Raw genomic sequence first — 19,223 nt, forward strand, 5'->3', positions numbered from 1 at the left:
TGCTGGTAATTGAAAATTGGAATACAGTGTTCCCTGGAGACTTTGTCATGGAGCTCAAGAGGTTAATATGTACTTATGTGATGATACTATAATTTTATATGCATCTGCAGATACTGCTAATAGACATTAAAGTGGGCATTTACATCCTTATTATGGGTCAGTACTTGATGTCATAATAAAAAAGTCACATCAGAAAAGTACAGGATAAAAATCTGATTATGCACCTTTTGGAGTGTAAATGGCTTTAAAATTCAAATTGTCACCTGGTGGGAGGATCAGGAAAGAGTCAAAACAAGGGCAAAGGGGCAAAGCTGTGAGACACAAGGGGCAAGATAAAGGAGGAAAAAGAGCCAGGCTGGACTAGGCCTTTCCTTGGGTAGTTTATATCCATATGAATACTGTACTTAGGCCCTTCATGTCATCTCATTCAACATAAGTCTGAGTGAAAGGTGCACTTTGCAAGGGGTGTGAAGGTCAGTAAACTTCAGATCTTCTCTTTCCATAGAGTTCAAATCTGCTCAGTGTTGTGAGGGTTAAAACATTGTGTGGGTTAATGCAGTTGTGGGTTTGAAGAGAAACATCAAAGCTAATAAAGTTTCCAAGGCAAGACAACATCTGAAACTCTCATGAGGCTGTCCTAAGTAAATATACAAGTAGCTGTGCAACTACTGGCCCCAGAGCCTGAGAAGGGGTGGGTACTGGGGAGACTGAGACTCTGAATCCTGAAGGGCAGTGTAGCTTAAAATCAATGGAGAAGTACAGTGAGGACTATAGCAGCATGTATGATGGGCTGCATGTGCAGCTGGATAGATCAGGATAGTGGGTTCAGTTGCAAGGCACTCAAAGGGTTTCCAACATCACCTCGAGTGCTGTGGGAGCTGAAACCCTACGGCACGAAGAAATTTGGAAGGGTGTTGACTTTCCATTTCTTTACTACTTTTTCATCCAAATACATCCTAAAGCACTCTAAAAAGTCTTTGCAGTTGACTGAAGTTTTAGGGGTGTTTGTTGGAAATATGGGGTGCAAGGCCATGAGGTGAGGTAAGTGGTTCATGTCTACTAAAAGGAGAAGCCTTGTCCTTCCACCTCTAATTCGGTCTCTTCATGCCTGGCTGTAAGCTCCTGCTGCTTACCTTTCACTCCTTTGGCTCAGAGGAGTCACATCAACCACCCTAACTGCAAAAAGTTACTTGATTTCTGCTGGTTTAATCCATTGATTTTGCTCAATTGATGTGTGTGCCCAAGGCACAGTGGCAGGACTGGGGCTGGGGAGTTGAGTGGGCTGGGAGAAAGTCCTGGGAATACTCACTCAATTGGCAGCACCAAGGTTTTAACTTTGGCTCAATTGCTTACAGATCTGTGCCGACCACCCCATGGTCTCCAGGGATTCAGCAGGTCATAGGAACTCCACAGAGTCCAAGGCTGCAAGAGATACTTTGAGGGGGTTGTAAGCTTGGCGAGCTACCTTGCCAAGAACTGTGCGCTCCTCTTCTCCCAGGTGCTCCTTGGCAGTTTTGACATCATCTTTAGCTGAGGTGAGAAGGGACATTTCCTGTGACATAACCATATATGCTTCCTAAAAAGGGATTATGGCTGGAAGGGACTTGCTGGCTCTACAGAACCCAAAGTGTCTTTCAGTGGATCTCTTCTCTTTAAGGGTCTGATTTGTTTATCTATGAGGCAAAATGAATGATGGGGCAAAATGATGGAAATTACTTAGTATCTCTACATCGTTTTCATGTGATGAGAACCAGCCTTTCTGGTGATTGAGAAAGTTATTAAAAACCCCATCTGTCTTTTGCAACAGCTTTCAATAAAAGTACTGAAATCTTGAGGCCCACAAACAGCCTGCTCCACACGTTTCTGGGATCAGATATAAGGCAATTTTCTCAGGAAAACTAGAGGCACAGAAAGAAATTAAAACTTTGCGAGCATTATAGGGTGAAGCTGTAGCAAATGCCTGAAAAGCTTTTGAAATTGCATCGCTAACTACCTGATATTTCCATGTCCCTACACTAATGAGGTGCAAATAAAATTCCAAGAGGCTGTCTGTCCATTCAGTGGATCAGTCAGACACGGAGCAGTCTGGTGTCAATCAGTTGGATACTGAGCCATTCAGCAATTAATGGATACCAGTTTGTGAATGGCCACGTTCCCTGGCTCGGGTGCCTTTTGGCTGCTGAGAGAACAGGCACGGAGAAGTCCATCCCCCTATTCACAATTAGTGTTTGTTATGAAATGCTGACAGTGTGTTCTCTCATGTATCTGGTCTTTGTTTATGCACTGGATGTTGGCACAGGCTTCTGTGCTGTAATGTCTTGAATTAGCTGCTGTTGAAAGGAGTCCAAGGAGCAGTGTGCTCTGAGGAGGACAGGAGGTGGGAGAGTGGCTTGGCACCAAAAGAGCAGGAACAATTCTGAGGGAAGGATGAAAATGGGTTTAGTTAAGTGGGAGGCTGGCAAGGAGCAAGCAGCAATGAATCCATGCACATCTCTGTTCTCAAATGTGGTGGGAAACACATCGATGGAAATAAGGAGCTAGATGGGAGGTGTAAACGATGTCAGGAAGGTGAGATAGCCTTGGAAACTCTTTGGTAGAAGGTGATTTTAGCAGACATGGTATCTTCAGGTAGATAGATAGGTGCTTGGGTTAGGAAGCATGGGACCTGGAGGAGGAGACTACAGTTGCTGGAGATCACTGTAGGAGTAGAAATACATAGAGAAGTGATAACATAACTCAAGCTGTCTGTGGAGAATGAGGAAGAGATTAAAAGCAGAGCAAAAAATGAAAAAATAAAGTAATCTCTGGACCCCCAGCTGATTTGAAGGCCATCAGTAGGTGTGTAGGACAGAAGAGTGGCATCAGTCCTCCCATGGGGGAGAGGAGACTTATTCCAATCTGTGGGGTCTACACAGCACCTAGAAGGTCTGAGATGCAATATCTGGGCTAAAACTAAGGCAGGTGCAATGGCTACAGCTCTCTGCCCCTCTCTGCAATGCTGCAGCAGTGTGTGGCACAACAAGCAGTCTGAGTTGGCCATTTTGCAAGTCAGGTCTTTTACCTGTTTGTGTGATGAGAAAAAATGTGCCAGGATCTACAAGGAATAGGCATAGTTTGGTTATGAGAGGGCAGCACTTTGAGCTCTGTCTCCTGCAGCCCATCTGCTCAGAATGGCTATAACAGGTTATTTTAAGATGAGAAGTAAACCCAAAGTGAGTTGATTTTTCTTTCTCTAAGAGCTAGGTACCACCTCTGCCACTCCTCTCCTGCTCCTGTTCTTTCTTCAATAAGGGGATGAAATGTTAAATAGGAATAAACAGTTAAGCTTCTCGAAGTGCTACTGGAGTAAAATGCTTTTGTTTCTTCATGCAGTGGGAATAGCCAGGAGAGGGTGTCATGAAGCCAGGTTTTCCTATGTTGGATGCACTCATTCATTGTGTCAGCCTCTGGCCTGACTGGTCACAGACTGTTTTTGTCCATCTGAGCCACATTCCTAAAATACAAGTAGCTTTGGCGGTTGCACAAACTAGAGCCTTGATGTTCACTGGTCACCCGGAATGGAGTGGGTTCAACAGCATTATCAGGTACCATTTATTCATGTAACTGACCCTCTGTGTGTTGCCATTTTGTCCTGTGAATATTTTGCTTCAGTCTCTGTGAACTTTGCTCTAGAGTATCTTTGACAGCACAGCTGACTACTGCTAGTTACTTCAAATATTTTGGAGGCATAGCTCTGTTAATCCAGAGGTCATTTTTTGGAGCAAATTGAGGTTCACATTACCAGAAAGATACCTTGCTCCAGTCACTGGTCATCTAGCCCAACCGGAGTGAGCATCTTTATCTTTTCCATCTCTTACTTAGTCTTTCCTGATCTTTCCATCCGTTTGATGCTGCTCTGCCACTGCTTCTCCCGGATAGCCCACATTCAGGTGTGGCTCTTTAAAAACAATATCTGTCAATATTTGTCATCAATTTGTTTCCATTTTTATTTATAAAAGAAAGAGAGAGAATGGAACAGCAGCAGTAGCAGGGCAATTGCAGATGAATAATGAAAGGATTCATCACAGCCATACCAGAATATATATATTTTTTGCAGCCAAGCGAGACGGATTCCCATCACAGCTTGGGGACTCGTTCCATACAACCACTCATCTTTCATGCTAGGGGGAAGGGAAAGGTGGAGACAGTATCATTATGGATGTAACAGGACTCTGAAGTGACTGGTCAAGGTTGCTGCTTCAGTCACAAGGAATCTGCTTACAGGAATTTTCTCTCCACCAGGTGTTATTGCTTGGTAAAGTGGCCTTCTACAGCAGTCTACCACTTGTGAAAGGGAGGGTTAGGGTTTGCTAATGAGGATGCTTGCTAAGCATTTGAATCACCAAGAAAGGACAGAATATCCAAGTGAGGATTTCACAGGAGTGACAAACTTGTCTCAGGTGGAACGAGGGACAGACTGGACAATGCATTTTCCACCTTTTTGTCTCTTGAGCCCACCCTCAAATTTGCTGTCATATCAACAAACAACTCTCAGCTTGCCCTGAACCATCTGGCTTTACAAGTCCATCTGCCCTGTTGAACACAGATGTTTTGTTCTTCTTGTTCCCTTTTAGAAGGTTAGGTAGATGAAAATTTGTCAGATGGGAATGCTGAAGGACTCTGTGAAGCCAGAAGAGAAAGAACTGCTATTTAAAAAGGATGTGGGGGGGAGGGAAGCAGCCCCAAATATGTCTGATTGGTTGGGGTATGCACTCAAATCCAAAAAGGTTTCTGTCTTTTCCTATCTGCCAGATCCAGGGGAGCAGTGCCAGTGCTTCAATGCTGTTTGAGCTCTGCGTGTCTGGGTGCACACAGATATAGCGGTTACATTCCTCCACAGCTGAAGAGAGAGTCTCACTCTCCAGCCCTCTTGTGTTTGCAACTGCATTCTGTTCGAGGCCACAGTTTCTAGACCTTGCTGTGTACCCACTCATACAGACAGTAGAACCATAGCACAAGATGCTGACCAATTCTCTATCACAGGGTGTCACTAAGATATTTTGCATTTAAATAATTACAGACTGTTCTTTAGCCTTGAACAGTCTGTAAAATATTGCAAGTAAGAAAATAATTTCTCTTGCTGAAGGCTTGTGATTCAGCAGCATACAGTTTTTTACTGGACATGTCTCCTCCTAGACATGTAGGCTCTTCTCAATTGGAAACATTTAACACCCAATTAGTTTCTGATGTATGCTTTAATATATTGGTGATCTCAATGTTCCCTGAGAGGCTTCAAATTATGAGGATATAACCAGGTGCAGGTTTGCATAACCTGCTTCGAAATGCTTCACTCCCTCTGAACCATACTTAAGTTATTTTAGAGTTGCCATGGTATGAGTGTGCTGAAAAATCTGCACTGTGTCAAGTGAGTGGTGGATGAAGAGCTCTAAATTCCTCCAACAAAGGTTGTATGAAGAACAGTGACTGAGTGGCCTTCTGGAAAGGTAGTATTTCTATCTGAGAGATGTAAGAACTGTTCTTTCAGCAAAGAATGTGAGGACCAAGGTGCCTTGAGCAACTGTTGTAGTCTGTGGGTTCATTGTAAACTCAGTCTCCTCACTTTCTGTACTTTTATAGTCCCTAGAAGGTTCTGGTCAATACTGAAGTCCATCAGACCCTGAGGCTTTACAGACTTTGAATAGGAGCATTTACTGTTCAGAGAACATACTGTCCAAACAGAGAAAGATGTGGGTGTAGGCCACAAGTGGTAAAGGTGAGGAAGAGCAGGATGATACAAGATCTGTGATGACATCAGTGTGAAATAAAATGGCAAAAAAAGAGATACTGCTGAACTGTTGATTGCTAAATTAATTGTCCTTTCAGGACCTGAGCTAAGGCATCTCAACATATTAGCTAGAGCACACTGAAAGTCATCAGGGAAGATACATGTATGAAGGCATGTGTCGGTAGAAAGAAGAAGCAGCAAGATAAGAGGTAAATGTGTTTTGAATAGAGATCTAGCTGAGGAAGAGAGCCCGCACTTTGGAGATGTTATCAGAGAAATATGATTTGGATTGAAGGCTGAGCAGTTTTTTTTTCTTTATGTCTTATTCTGTTGTCTACCTTTTTTTGATTCTTTCATTTTAAAAGCCAGGCTGCCCTCCTGACTGTGTGCATGCATTTAGTTCTGTGTACAGCCTGCCAAAGCAACAGGAGCCAGCTAGAGAATGGTGTCTGACTGCCTCAGACTTTCTCTCTTGTGTTCTTTTTTTCTTGAGATGGAGGCAGAAGAAGAAACTTAGGCTCATTATAGATGAGCCTAAGATTATAGATGCGCTTCTGATTTGAGGCCCACGTTGGGGAGATGCTTGGCTGGTGACAGTGACAGGGTGGTAAGTGTTGTCCTGCTTTCCGCAGTCTCCATGAGTTGTGCTCCAAAGCTCTGCTTTCAATTGGAAGATCCCTCTCTGTAAGAGCAATGTGAGAGACCAAACTATTACTTGTGGGAATAGTATTTTCTAGGCCATTGCCACCAAGTGGCAGCATTCAGCAGTGTCTTCCCAGGACAGGTCAGTCGACCCAGTTGCTGGTTAGCCAGGGTAACTCTTCAGGTGCTCCTTCCTCTGTCTGATGGCATGAATGCAAAGTGGATCTTCCCTTGCTGATTCCTGCAGTAGTGGGAAAAATTGAGGAGTTGTAATAATTTCAGTCAGTTTCCACTATACAGTTCTGGTTAAGGACCTAAAGGCAGTGGTGGTATCAGGGCCATGGAGCTGTCGAATCTTACTTTGCCTGGGTCTAAAATGTTGTAAAACAATGAGAAGAGCTGGCTCAGCTGTTCTTGTCTGTAATAGCTATGGTGGCTGGTGAGCTCAGCTCAGCTAGGGCAGAGTCTTTGGGTTCTATCTGAGGAAGCCTCATAAGGACTGAAAGTCTGGCAAATGGGCCAGGCCCTCTATTTTCCTATGTTTTTTTCAAGAGCAGATGTCCCAGATGTCCCACATGTTTTCAAACAAGTTACCAAGAAAACATAGACAACTTTTCTAATACTTTCAATATGAATACACAACATCAAAACAATATTAGTATCTCAATTCACAGAGTGGGAGGAGAGATCAAAAGCTATTTGCCGCCTATTGCTATTACTGGAAGTAACCCTTCTTCATTAACTCTTTCCTCTTGTAAATCACTGGAGTAGAGAAGATGATTCAGTAGCAGAGTTCTGGATGTCTTATCAGAAGCCAAGGCGTGATTGGGACAGTGAGACTGGATCATGCCAGCACAAGACAAAGACCTACGTAAAGGTGCCTGATTTGTACCCCTTTGGAGGATAGGTAGAGTTTCACCCTTCATATTTGGAGTTTTTCACTGAAATTGCAGGGAAACAGGTGTCTTCTGCAGGCTCAATTGAGGCTTACCAAATACTCCAGCTCTCCTAAATAAGGCTGCTGTCTTGCTGATCTGTGCCCAGAACCAGAGGTTGCAAGAAGCATGTGTAAACAAGGTGTCCCAATGTGTTACCTGTCAGTCCCTGTATTTCTGTTTGCCTCAGGAGAGTAGTGAGGAGAAGCTGAGCTGCTTAGTTTGACCTTGCTTTTTAGGTTTTTCCCTTTTTTTTTTTTTTTTTTTTTTTTTTTTGGGGGGGTTTTTTTTTTTTGGTTTTTTTCTTTTTTTTTTTTTTTTTTTTTTTTTTGGCTGGGGTGGTTTTGTTTGTTTGGTTTGGTTCTTTGTTTGTTTTTCTGTTTGCATGTGCCTCTAATTGATCTTGAAAAGAAGGGACAGTTAAAGAAGACGTTAAGGTGAAACGAAGCCATAACTGTGACTGGAGACTTTTATTAAGTGTGTCAAAGTTCCTTGGGCTGCGTATAAATTGTTTATTGATTTTGGTATGGCTGGGTGCTCTGGAGTAATCGCCTGCAGAACCACTAGAGAGAGAGCAGAGAGGAGAGGGCTTTGCCAGGTCTCTGCTGCCTCCTGCCCCGGCTGCTCTTCCTCCTGCCTGTGCTGATGGTCTCCTCTTTACCCTGTAAATGAGCAGCCACAGTTGGTTAATTCTTGTGGCCAGCTCCTGCAGCCCAGCGCCGGGCTCTGCCCTGCTGCTTCATAAGAGGCTGGTGAAAGAATCTGGTAAGAGGGGAGATGGCTTTGGAGCATATATCATACAAGCAAGCACAGTATTGCTGAGACTTAAACTGCTCTTTGGCTCTTCCATCTGTTGATTGTTACAGACAGAAACCTGTCTGTGACGGTCAGCAAGGTTAATCATCTCTGAGCCTACTTAACCATGGGGCAGGTCAATTTTGTGACAGGGCAGAGATGAACATGTTCATGTTTCTCAATAGTGCTGAGAGGTTTTGCCCCAGTCCCCTGCTTGTTCTCACATGCCTTTTCCCTCTGCGCCAAAACTGCAGGATGCTATGTGCAGTGAGCCAGCCTGCCTCCCCTGTACCTATCTATAAGCCCAGGAAAACTTCAGCCCCTCCTGTTTTTTCCTTGCTTTTTGTTACAACATTAGGGTGGTTTTCCTGCTGTATTTCAGTAAACCACTCTGTACAGAGATTTTTCTCATCCCATCTGGGGAGCTGTCAGAAGTGGGGGTTCTGCTTTGTTCACTTCCCAAGGAGGTGCTGCACACCATTCTTGCAGTGCTACTTTTGCACAAGGGCGGTGAATTCCTTTATTGTTTCTCATCCAGAGTATAATGACTAATGTATACTCATAAAATACTTTCTCCCTTCAGTTCAGAGGAGGAAATGGAAAGAGAAGCAATTTTTTTGACATTTGATTGGAAAAGTGAGTGAATTTTCTGACATACGTTGCACAGTTCATGATACCCCCTGATAGCATAGGTTGGTTTAATTTCCCTCCTTCTACAGAAGATTTCAGAGGTCTGCAATAGTGTGGCCATTAGCTGAATGATACTCAGATGTAAATCTCTGCGTGGAGAGAAAAAGATGACTTGTCCACTTATTAGGCCCTTTGAAAACAGCTGAGCTTTAGTGTAAGTGTCAGAAATTCTGTTGTTAGAAGATGCAGTAAAAAAACTGGGTTCCTTTCTTAATTGTCTAATTTGTGTATAAGAGTGGGAATATGAAACCAGAGTAAAAGGTAAGATCCTCTTTTGCATCACTGGGAAAAATTTTCAGTAGATTCTATAAAGAATTGTTTTCTGCTTCATACGTATATAATGTTTCTTTAATGAAAAAGATGGGAAAATGTGAATTAGTTTAAAATTTCATTTCCTGGAGGGCATAATATTAATGGAAGGCAAAATATCTCTAAAGTGTTGGCAATTTAACTCCAAGGTTTTGAAATGGGATAAAATAATCTAAATAAAAATTTTCATCTACCTAGAGAGTTCTCTGATAAAAATGACACGTGAACATTAGTGCTAGGAACAGCAGTAACAACTTCAACTCTGATCTTCTTGAATTTTTTTTACCCCTGTAATATAGTCCAAAATTTTAACTTACTGTGGAATAAGGACAATGAATTATGCTGATGTTGGTCAGTGTACTTTGACTAGGAGGTGTGAATGCTGTGACAGCATCTGCATTAGTCTGCACTGCATTCAAATCATTTACTGTGTATGTATATCACGTAAACTTTTGTAATGCTTAGTTGCTTGAATGAACTAAGATGACTGATTTATTTCCTCTCAGAAAAAAAAAAGGAGAGAGAAAAAAAGGTCTTTTAGTTAAAGCTGCAAAACTTTCTGTCATGGCTTGAATTCCCTGGCTACAAGGTCTTGCTCACAACTGCTGTACATTACTGCTTCTGTTGCTTGTGTTGGAGATTTTTGAACCCCCACCCTTGGGAACAACAGCTTGGCTTTAAATTCCTCAGTCCTGCACCTCAGACTGAAGGAGTTATTTTTAACCTGCCTTGACCTCTGCCTGAGCAAGAATAAAATAGGGATTGGGCAAAATATGACACAAATCAATAGGTTATCCCAACAGATATGATCTTTGGCACCATTTTGCCTTGGACACTTGCTGCAGTAACAAAGATAAATGGTGATTTGTTAACATTGTGATCTAGGGACTGGGTGGCTCAGTGGATCGTGTGGTGGCCTCTGACCTCTGGGTCTCCAGACTCTGAACATCAAGATGAAATCTCATTCTGATAGTAGGAAAGTAAAAAAGGTCCACAAGGGTTGGGCGATTTTGGTTCAGTGCTAATCACAGTGCTCCACAAAACATTCCAACAAGGACAGAATAGACAATACCTAATGGCAAAAAGGAGTATGGGAAAAATAGAATGGGAACTGTAGCAATAGAGAGCTAGTGATCAGTTAGTGAAGGCTAAGTCTGTCAGTGCTTTTATGGAGTGACACTCAAGCAGTCAAAGCTACTTTGTCTCTTCGCCTACCTATCCAAGAGGAGCTGCACTGGGGACAATTTGTGGTGGCTTTGAGTAAAAGGGAAGTTTGGTTTATGAAAGCAGCTTTTGTTTAATTTTCTAGGACAGTTTCTGCATGTCCTTTGAACCTTGACTGATAACTGAAGGATAGCAATGCAGGGTCTTTTGGGGAGGTGAGGTTTTGGAAACAGCAGATACAGCTGGGATAGCTGTGATCCAGTCACGTCTCCACTGATCTTGTGTGTTCCATATGTTCACAGAGTCCTGTTGCAGGTCCTCCATAGATAGCTGGCTTTTAATATATTCTGATGCACATGATTTGTCCTGCTTCAGTAGTCCATGATGGTGTTTCTCCTCAGGTGAAAATAAATTCCTGCAACAGAATGTCTTCCAAAACCTCTGCAAGGACTGGCAAGCAGTGTTCGAAGACAATTCCATGTTGCAACTAATGTCATGTTAACAGGCATAAGCCACAGTGAGTTCATAGTGAGTTCTTTTCTCCCTCGGCTGGTATATAATTCCCCTTGCCATGAGGAGGCAGTATGGCAGCCGTATTTCATCCTGAACTGAATCCATCACATTCAACATTTTTGGTCTGAATCTCTTTACAGGTCTTCCTACAAGACTGGCACCCTGCTCTCTTAGCATGGGAAGCACATTCTGTCTCTCTTGAATAACCAAGGGAACAAAAAGCTTGGACCTGTGGGGGACAAGGAGCTCTAGCAATTCCCTCACTGATGCATGCAAGATGGTTACATAGTGCTCTTAATCTTTCCCATATGGTAGATCCAAGTGTTACATGAGACATCATGTTGTGCTTTGGACCCCAAAGTTGGCCTCTGTGACCGTCCCCTGCAGCATCTGTCCCTCCCACTTTTTACTTTGCATGGGGCTCTGCATTTCTGGGTTATAGAGAATGATGGGAGCCATGCCATTGAGAGCAACCTGTTTTCTCATTTTTCCTCATCCCACCCATCTGTATGTTGTACCTATACCTATGAGTTGGAATTGCAATGAGTCAGCACAGGCTTCTGCTAGCATCTGTCTGTAATGCCATCTTACCATTGACAATTGCTCTTGAATCACAAATGGGGAGCCTGTTTTTAATCCATAGATCACATATCCTATGGGTATGCTCACAGTACACATTTGTTACTTGAGATGTCACAGAAGGAAGTTTGAGCCAAAAAATGTTGTTCCTCATGTTCCTCACCTCATGAGGTTCCTGAAAACTCTGCCCAGTGTCTTCTTTGCCCCAGACCAAGGCACCTTTCTGTACCCTGCCCAGGTGCCTGTCCTGGCTCACACTGCCCCAAGTGCATCATGACACTTGTTTCTCCAGAGATAGGAGCTGCACCTTGCCTGTAACCAGAAACCTCCAGCTCTGTTCCCATGGGAGGAGAGGGATATAGATTGCCCTGCCATTCTTGTGTGTCAGTCCTTTGAGAGAAGGCTGCGTTCCACTCTCCTGCAGCCAAGCTCTGAGCTTGCCCTGGCTCCAGGATATGCAGAGCAATGTGCACTGGGCAGACTGAGTGAAGGCAAGTGTGTCCAGCCCCTGCAGCCAGCATGCCACTGTCATCTGACTGCCACTACCGCCTTCCTACATACTGAGTACATTTGGGGCTGAGCTTGTTGTGTGCATTGAACAGAGGCAGCAGGGTGATTTCTGGGCCGGGAAGGTATTAGGACCTGCACAACAGATGTGAAATGACACCTAGGTTGGCTATGGCTATAGCCTTGCTATGGATGTCCAAGTATGCTGCACTAGCACTGCTGTCTTTACCTACCAGGCCTGCATTCATGTTCCAAAAAAAAAGGAAAAAACCCCACAAAAAACCGAAAGAATTGGAGAGAGAGGGTAGCAGCCTAACAAGACCTACTTTTCACTATATTTTTAGCCTCTGATTTTATTTTTCCCAGTATAATTCTGGGTTAACTGTTTCATTGTTTGTTCAGGCTGAGATCAAGTTTAACTGATCTAGAATTCCCTGCCAGCATCCTTTTGTCCTTTTCAAAAGACAGGAATTTCACTATCATTGCTTCCATCATGTTTCATGTTGGGTTGGGTATTTTTTGTTTTTAAAAAGGTGTTAAGTGAGATCACTGGCAAGTTCTTTAGAGTTCTTTGAGTTGTTCCAATGGGAAATTTTTACTTTCAAAAGATATTTCCTCATGTCTCCTTTGAGTAAAAAACTAAGCATCTCCTCCATCATAATATATATGTTATGAGCCATCCCATGTCCTTCCTGTTTTAGAGAGAATTGCTAGCTATAGATTTCTGCCATCTCTCCACCTATCTAGGTCTAGACAAGGATATTCTTTGTACCCCAATATTTAGTTTTATGAGGAGACAGCTCTATGTGTGTGTTACTGGGAAATAACATTTTTTAAAGATGTGAGGAAATAAACCAACTCAAGTTCTTTGTGATGCAGCTCTGCCCAAGGCCCACTTTGGTTTGCTCCCATAGAAACTTTGTGTATTTGTTGGTACAAATAGTCTTTTAGGGGTTTTCTCCTGAAGGATTTGTATTCTTATGGAGACACATACTGGAAAAGTTGGTACTTCTACAGCATGCTTCATTCAGAACGCTGCTGTTGCTGGCAGACTGGTCAGTACCTCTGAGAAGGCATGAGCCTTTTCCTCACTGGTACTAGAAAAAATGGCTGTGGTTTGCTAGGTCTAGCAGTGACCAGGGTCACATCTTCACCTTAGAATGCATGAGAGTAGCTGTTTTTCTCTCTAGCCCTGGCCTGTCTATTCCATGGGTGCTATGAGGAGAGCAGAGGCAGTAATTGCAGAGCTGCTGAGAAGTGTCAGGCAGATCAGGTAGTTTCTTCACCTATTCTTTCTACTCCAGAAATACCTCTGCAACAAATTAATGTCTTCTGCAGTCTGTTTCCAGAATCATTGAATTACAGAACCATTCATATTAGAAGGGATGTCAGGAGGTCTTTGGTACAGAGTCCCTTGCTTAAAGCAGTGTCAACACTGAATTCAGACTTGGTTGCTCAGGGCTTTATTCAGTTACATCCTGAAAGCCTCCAAAAATGAAGGTTGCACAACCTGTCTCTGCAGCTTGTTCCAGTGCTTGATTTTCCTGATACTGGAAAAGCTTTTTCTTCTCTACAGTTTGAACCTCTCTTGTTTCCATTTGTATCTGTTGTGTACTGCTAACCCACGATCCACTGTAAAGAGCCTGTCCCTGTGTTCTTGATAAGGTCCTTATTGAAAGCCAGCTATTAGGTCGCTCTGAAATCTTCTCTAGGCTAAACAAGCCTCGAGCCCTCAGTCTCTCCTCACAGTGCAGATGCTCCAACCTGGTGACCACCTTGCTTACCCTCCATTCACTCACACCAGTTTATCAATCTCTCTCTTGTACTGGGGCCTCAAATCTAGACAACATATTATAGATAGAGTTTGACAAGTGCCAAGCAAAGTGGAATAACTTCACCCTTCGTGGCTATAGTCCCGTGAGTACCACTTAGGGCACTGTTGGCTGTTTTTGCTGCCAGGGCATACTGATGGCTCATACTCAGCTTAAGACCTATCAGGCCCCCAGGTCCTCTTCAGCAGAGCTGCTACCCAGGCAGGCAGACCCTAGTAGGTACTGTCACAGTGGATTATTTCTTCCAAGGTATAGGACTTTGCATTTGTCCTTGTTAAATTTCATAAGGTTCATGTTAGCCCTGCAGCCTCTCTAGGGCATTTTGGATGGCAGCCCTGCCTTAAGCATATCAACTGGTCTCCCCAGTTTGGTGTCAGGTGTAAACTTGATAAGTGTGTGCTTTGTTGCATCCTCTAGGTCATTGATACAGATGTTAAACAGGACAGGTCCCACGAAAATTTCTCACTGGTCTACAGGTAGTGTGTTAACGTGGCCCTCTGAGCTTGATCATCCAATCTGTTTTTAATCCTTGTGGTAGTACATTCATAGTAGTTTTATATCAGTCTTGCAGCATTCTGGGAAAGTGTTGAATGTTTTACTGAAGTCAAGGTAAATGGCTTCCATGCCTCTCCTCTTGTCTACAAATGCCATCATTTTATCACAGAAGAGAATCAGGTTGGTCAGGCATGATTTATTCTTGGAATATCCACACTGACTGTTCCTAATCACATTCTTCTCCTTTGTGTGCCCAAAATACGTTCTAAGGAGACTAACTACATCATTCTGCAAGGACACAGGTGAGGCTGATTGTCCTTAATTTATTGGATTTTGAACCTCTTTTGAAAATGGATCAGAAGGAAGTTATAGGTCAGAGAGAAACCCACAGTCTGTAGAGTCAACTACTTTCAGCTGCTTTCTCTTTGGCAACTCACAACCAGCACAAAGTAGCTGATAGTGTGCATGGAGTGGATAAGAGAGCTTTCTGGCTGCCTCAGATTTTTTACCAAGAGACATGAGAAGCCAGGAAGGAATGACTAAGTTGCAGGCTGAAGTGGAGGCAGGATCTCAGTGGTGGGCTGTAATCAATACGGTGGTAGCTAGTGGAGAGGTGGAGTGGAAAAAGGGACAGAGTAATTCAGATGAAATACTGAAGTGCAGAGAGCCCACCAGCCAGGCAGGTCCTAGGAGAGCATGGCATGTAGAGCACATGGTGGGTCTTCTCATGAGTTGGCCTTTAAGCAACTACTGATGAAGCTGAGGGTTTGCTACTTGAGCAAACCTAATCACAGGCTCTGGGCAAGTACATTTATTTCACAGAAATTAAGATCTCTGAGGCATTCAATTTAGGGGTCTTAAAGCCCTTTCCCTGCAACTCCATGCAGTGTCACTGCCTCTCACTGAGGTAGTGCTCTCTTCCTTGAGTGAAGTTCAGGTAAAAATAAATGCAAGTTTTTTTGCAAGCCTCAGAATGAGACAGCTGGAGCATTGGTGTCATTCCCCTCAAGGTGAGGAGCATTGTGATTATTGTTCCACAGGCAGCTTAGATGCAGCAGTTGTAATCAAAACTGCAGAGTTCCTCTGTATGTTGAGAGCTTTTTGTGTCCACTTCCTTCTTCAAGAAGTCTAGAGAGATAATTCCTCTGTTGGCAGCCCAGGAAGAAAGGAGATAAGGCTGAGAGAGGAGAAGAGGTGGTTATTTGGAGCACCTCTTTGATCTGCTGCTGGCCTCAGGGCAAGAGGGCAGGTTTCAGCCCAATATCAGATATTGCTTTGTTTTTGCCAGCTCACCTGCAGTGGCCTCAGGTGAGAGAATTAATTCTGCTGAGAAGCTGTCCTATTACTAGTGCTTTCTCATAGGGGAATGGAGATTTCCATACCTCCTAAATGGAGGTATTTGCAGTGAGAGGTTTTCCAGGGCTGAATGTGATCATTACTTCCACTGGCATGCCTACACATGGAAATGCAAGTATCTTCAGCTACTGCAGATACTTTTATACAATTTCTTAATTCTTCAGCATGTACCTTTGTTCTCCCTACCCCAGCTTTTCACAGAATCATAGAATATCCTGAGTTGGAAGGGAACCACAGGGATTATCAAAGTCCAGTTCCTGGCCTTGCACAGGACAGCCCCAAGAGTCACACTATGTGCCTGAGAGCACTATCCAAACGCTTCTTGAACTCCGGAAGGTTTAGTGTTGTGACCACTTCTTCCCTGTTCCAGTGCCCAACCACCCTCTGGGCTAAGAACCTTTTCCCAATATCTGACCTAAACCTCCCCTGACACAGCTTCAGGCCATTCCGTTGAGTCCTGTCACTGGTCATCACAGAGGAGAGATTGGTGCCTGCCCCTCTTCTTCCCCTCATGAGGAAGTTGTAGACTGAGATGAAGTCTCTCCTCAGTCTCCTCCAGACTGAACAAGTCAAGTGACCTTGCCACTCCTTGTATGGCTTCCCCTCCAGACACTTCAGCATCTTCATGCCCTTCCTTGGACGCTCTCTGAGGGCTTCATGTTTTCTTTGACTAATACTTTACAGCCATCTGATCACTGGTGAAGCATTTGATTCTGCTGTATTAAATCCCATTAGTAGTATGTGTTTGTTCTCCAGATAGCAGGGGGAATGGGGACCTAAAACAGATCAAAGTATGATGATGGTTGTAAAAGAATCATATAAGCTTGATATAGAAAAATCTGGTTTTCGCCATGAAAACCTGGTGTTTAATAGCTTGAAATGGCCAGTGAGGTGGTACAGAGATCACCATTCAAGCTGGTGTGATTAATCCTTTTCACTAGATATACAGAAGAGGAGGTAAATAGATCATTAATTAAATGTGCGAAGGATACTAAATTGGGAACACTGTAAACAGTGCCTGCAGCGTGGAGATGCAAAGGGATTTGAAATTAGAAAAAAAGATAAGAAATAAAGGTCCCTGCTGCCAGGACATGTGCAAGTAAATAAAACCACATTGAACATGATATGTGGAGATGAGAAGCCTAAAAGACCGTGGTGCCAGAAGGAGATGCAGCCATGTCCAGAGTATTCGTTTGGTGTCTGGAGGCTGATAAGTTGCTGTCCATTGGAGGAATCCTAAGACACTGCTCTGTGGAGAGAGAAATGAGGCTGCCTCACTGTTTTAGGAAGTCAGTGGAAAACCTCCCAGAAGCTTCAGTGAGATTTGGTTATATCCAGACTGTGTCTGAGTGCTGATGGATGGGCCAGTGGGAAAGTAGTCAGAAGCACTATTTGCACCCAGCTGAGTCAGTGGGTGTGCTTTGGATCAGGGGACCCACGACCTCTAAAGAGGACACCTTTAGGGTGTCCACAGGGCAAAGTAGCTAATCACAATGTCAGAAGGGATCTGAATGGGGGACAGGGTGGGAGCAGAAGGATTTTGTTGCAGTGCAGGAGTAGGAGAATGACAAGGAAGAAAATCAGTGAGATCAATAGCCAAATGCACTATAACCATCTTGGTCTGGCCTTCTGCATTGCTCCCCTCCCAGCAACCCAGAGACTTGCACAAGCATGACCTCCTGGTCAACACTATCACCAGGGTAACCTTTGGTGGAGAAAGAGAGGAACAGGGAAGTAATTACATCAATTCCAGGGGAGTATTTGAGCAAGCCAGACTCAGGCCTGGGAGTCCCAGGCTTTTGCTGTGGCTTTAGAGTATCGTTTTCTTTGTTTTGTCCATTTAGCATTTGAGAGACAAAAGAGAACAGTAGGGCTCTTGGAGGTTAACTTTCATCCTTTGTGTTGTTGAGAAATCTGCCTCATTGTCAGCCTAAACTGCTTTGGGCCATTGCTGCAGGCTGTTCTTCATTATACCCCTGACATTCATGTTCAGCTGGGACATGTGGTAAATATGCCCTACATGCCCCACCAGCTGTAGGTGGCAGCTCTGGGCAGTGAGGTAGGTGATGTTAAAGGGCTCTGAAAATCCTTGAAGAACAATTCTGCATGTCTTTCACAGCCAGGTGCCTTGAGTGCTTTGCAGCTCTGTGTGCAGGCTTTCCAGTGAGCAGGGTCATGGATACTCCCAGAGCTGTTCACAGCAGTGATGAAGTCTCTACACAGCCTTTGTAGTGGTCAGGTGAGGCTGACAGAGGTTGAGGGGAAGCAAATGAGCTTTCCTCAGGGAGAGTTGTACCATGCATCTCACCAGTCTTGAGAGGTTCTGCTATGCCTATCCCATCCTCAGTGGAGCAGGAAGAAGCGAGGAGGTTAAATGGAATATGTATTAAAACTGGTTTAGCGTTAGAGTAGCATTGATCCTGACAGACTCAAGAATCACTTTTACAACAAGCTCTGAACAAAGTATTGCTACTCAGTTCAGTCCTTGTTTAGACCAGCCATCAGCTACTGGAACTGTCTGGTCCTGGGCTGATACATCATGAGGGAAATGCTGGGTGCAAGAGAGGGATTTTAGCAGAGGTGGGTAAAATCTGTAAAGGTCATGGAAGGTTGAGTCAGAGCTGGGAAATGTAACAAGGGAAGGAAGCTTATCGTTTTTCCCTTTGATGGCTTTTTCTACTCTGCAGTGCTTTCCAGCCTGACCTCTGTAAGATGGGTGGCCAGTACAGCTGTTCTGCCTCTGGGTAACTAGGCAGACTTATCTTGCTGCAGCTTCTGGTGTCCACACCTATCTCCTCATCTAGAGAGAAAAGCGGGGAGGTCTGGATATAAGAAAGTGCAGGTAAGTTACACTGAAAGGAGCCATCCAGCACTTGACATAAAGCTAGGTGGGGTGACATGTAGAAGTATAGAAGTTATCACACCATTTTGCACTAATTATCTCCCTGCTCCTGAATCCCAGGATGGTTGATGCTTCAGAACAATCCAGTTCGAGGAGAAGAGTTTTTTCCTCTGTCTGCTGGTCTGAGGTTGACTTCAGCCTCCAATTTTGGATATTCTTTGGCTCTTCTGCAAGAAGGTGGGTCCAGCTGGTGGTGCATTGGCAAGCTCAGGGAACAGCTCTGTACAGTTCTTATCTCTTTCTGTAGGAACTTTAAATATAGAAACAGCTATTGTCAGTGCAAAAAGCCTGAAGACAAATCACCACTCAAACCAAGGAGTTGCCACCCAATTTGTCTATAAATGCTGTGGAATCCTGAGCTGGCATCCAGTCACTGATGTGGAAATGGGTGCACTGTTATCCTCTGATGTCCAGAGTTTTACCAGCTTATGAGTTTTAACTGAATCTCTGACTGTCATGGTGACAATTTTATGTGAGGAGGTAGATTGTTCTAAACTACTGTGGGGTCCTTGCAGCAAGTTTTTGCTGCTGTCAGTGAGAGAGGACTGGAGAGCCCGTATAGATCACACCATAATTCAAATACTTATCTGATACTATTTTTAATCCTGCTTTAAGCTGTGCTACTTAATTCAGTGCTACCTGGTGGGGTAAGTCTCATGAGTTCATGTGGCTTCATATTTTCTATATTCTCCAGGCACTTTTCTCTCCCAGTTTGCACTCCTGTTTCTGCTCTATGCCAG

This window comes from Neopelma chrysocephalum, unplaced genomic scaffold (genome assembly GCF_003984885.1).
Source record: "Neopelma chrysocephalum unplaced genomic scaffold, ASM398488v2 Primary Assembly neopelma1_24, whole genome shotgun sequence".
NCBI classification, from domain to species: domain Eukaryota; kingdom Metazoa; phylum Chordata; class Aves; order Passeriformes; family Pipridae; genus Neopelma; species Neopelma chrysocephalum.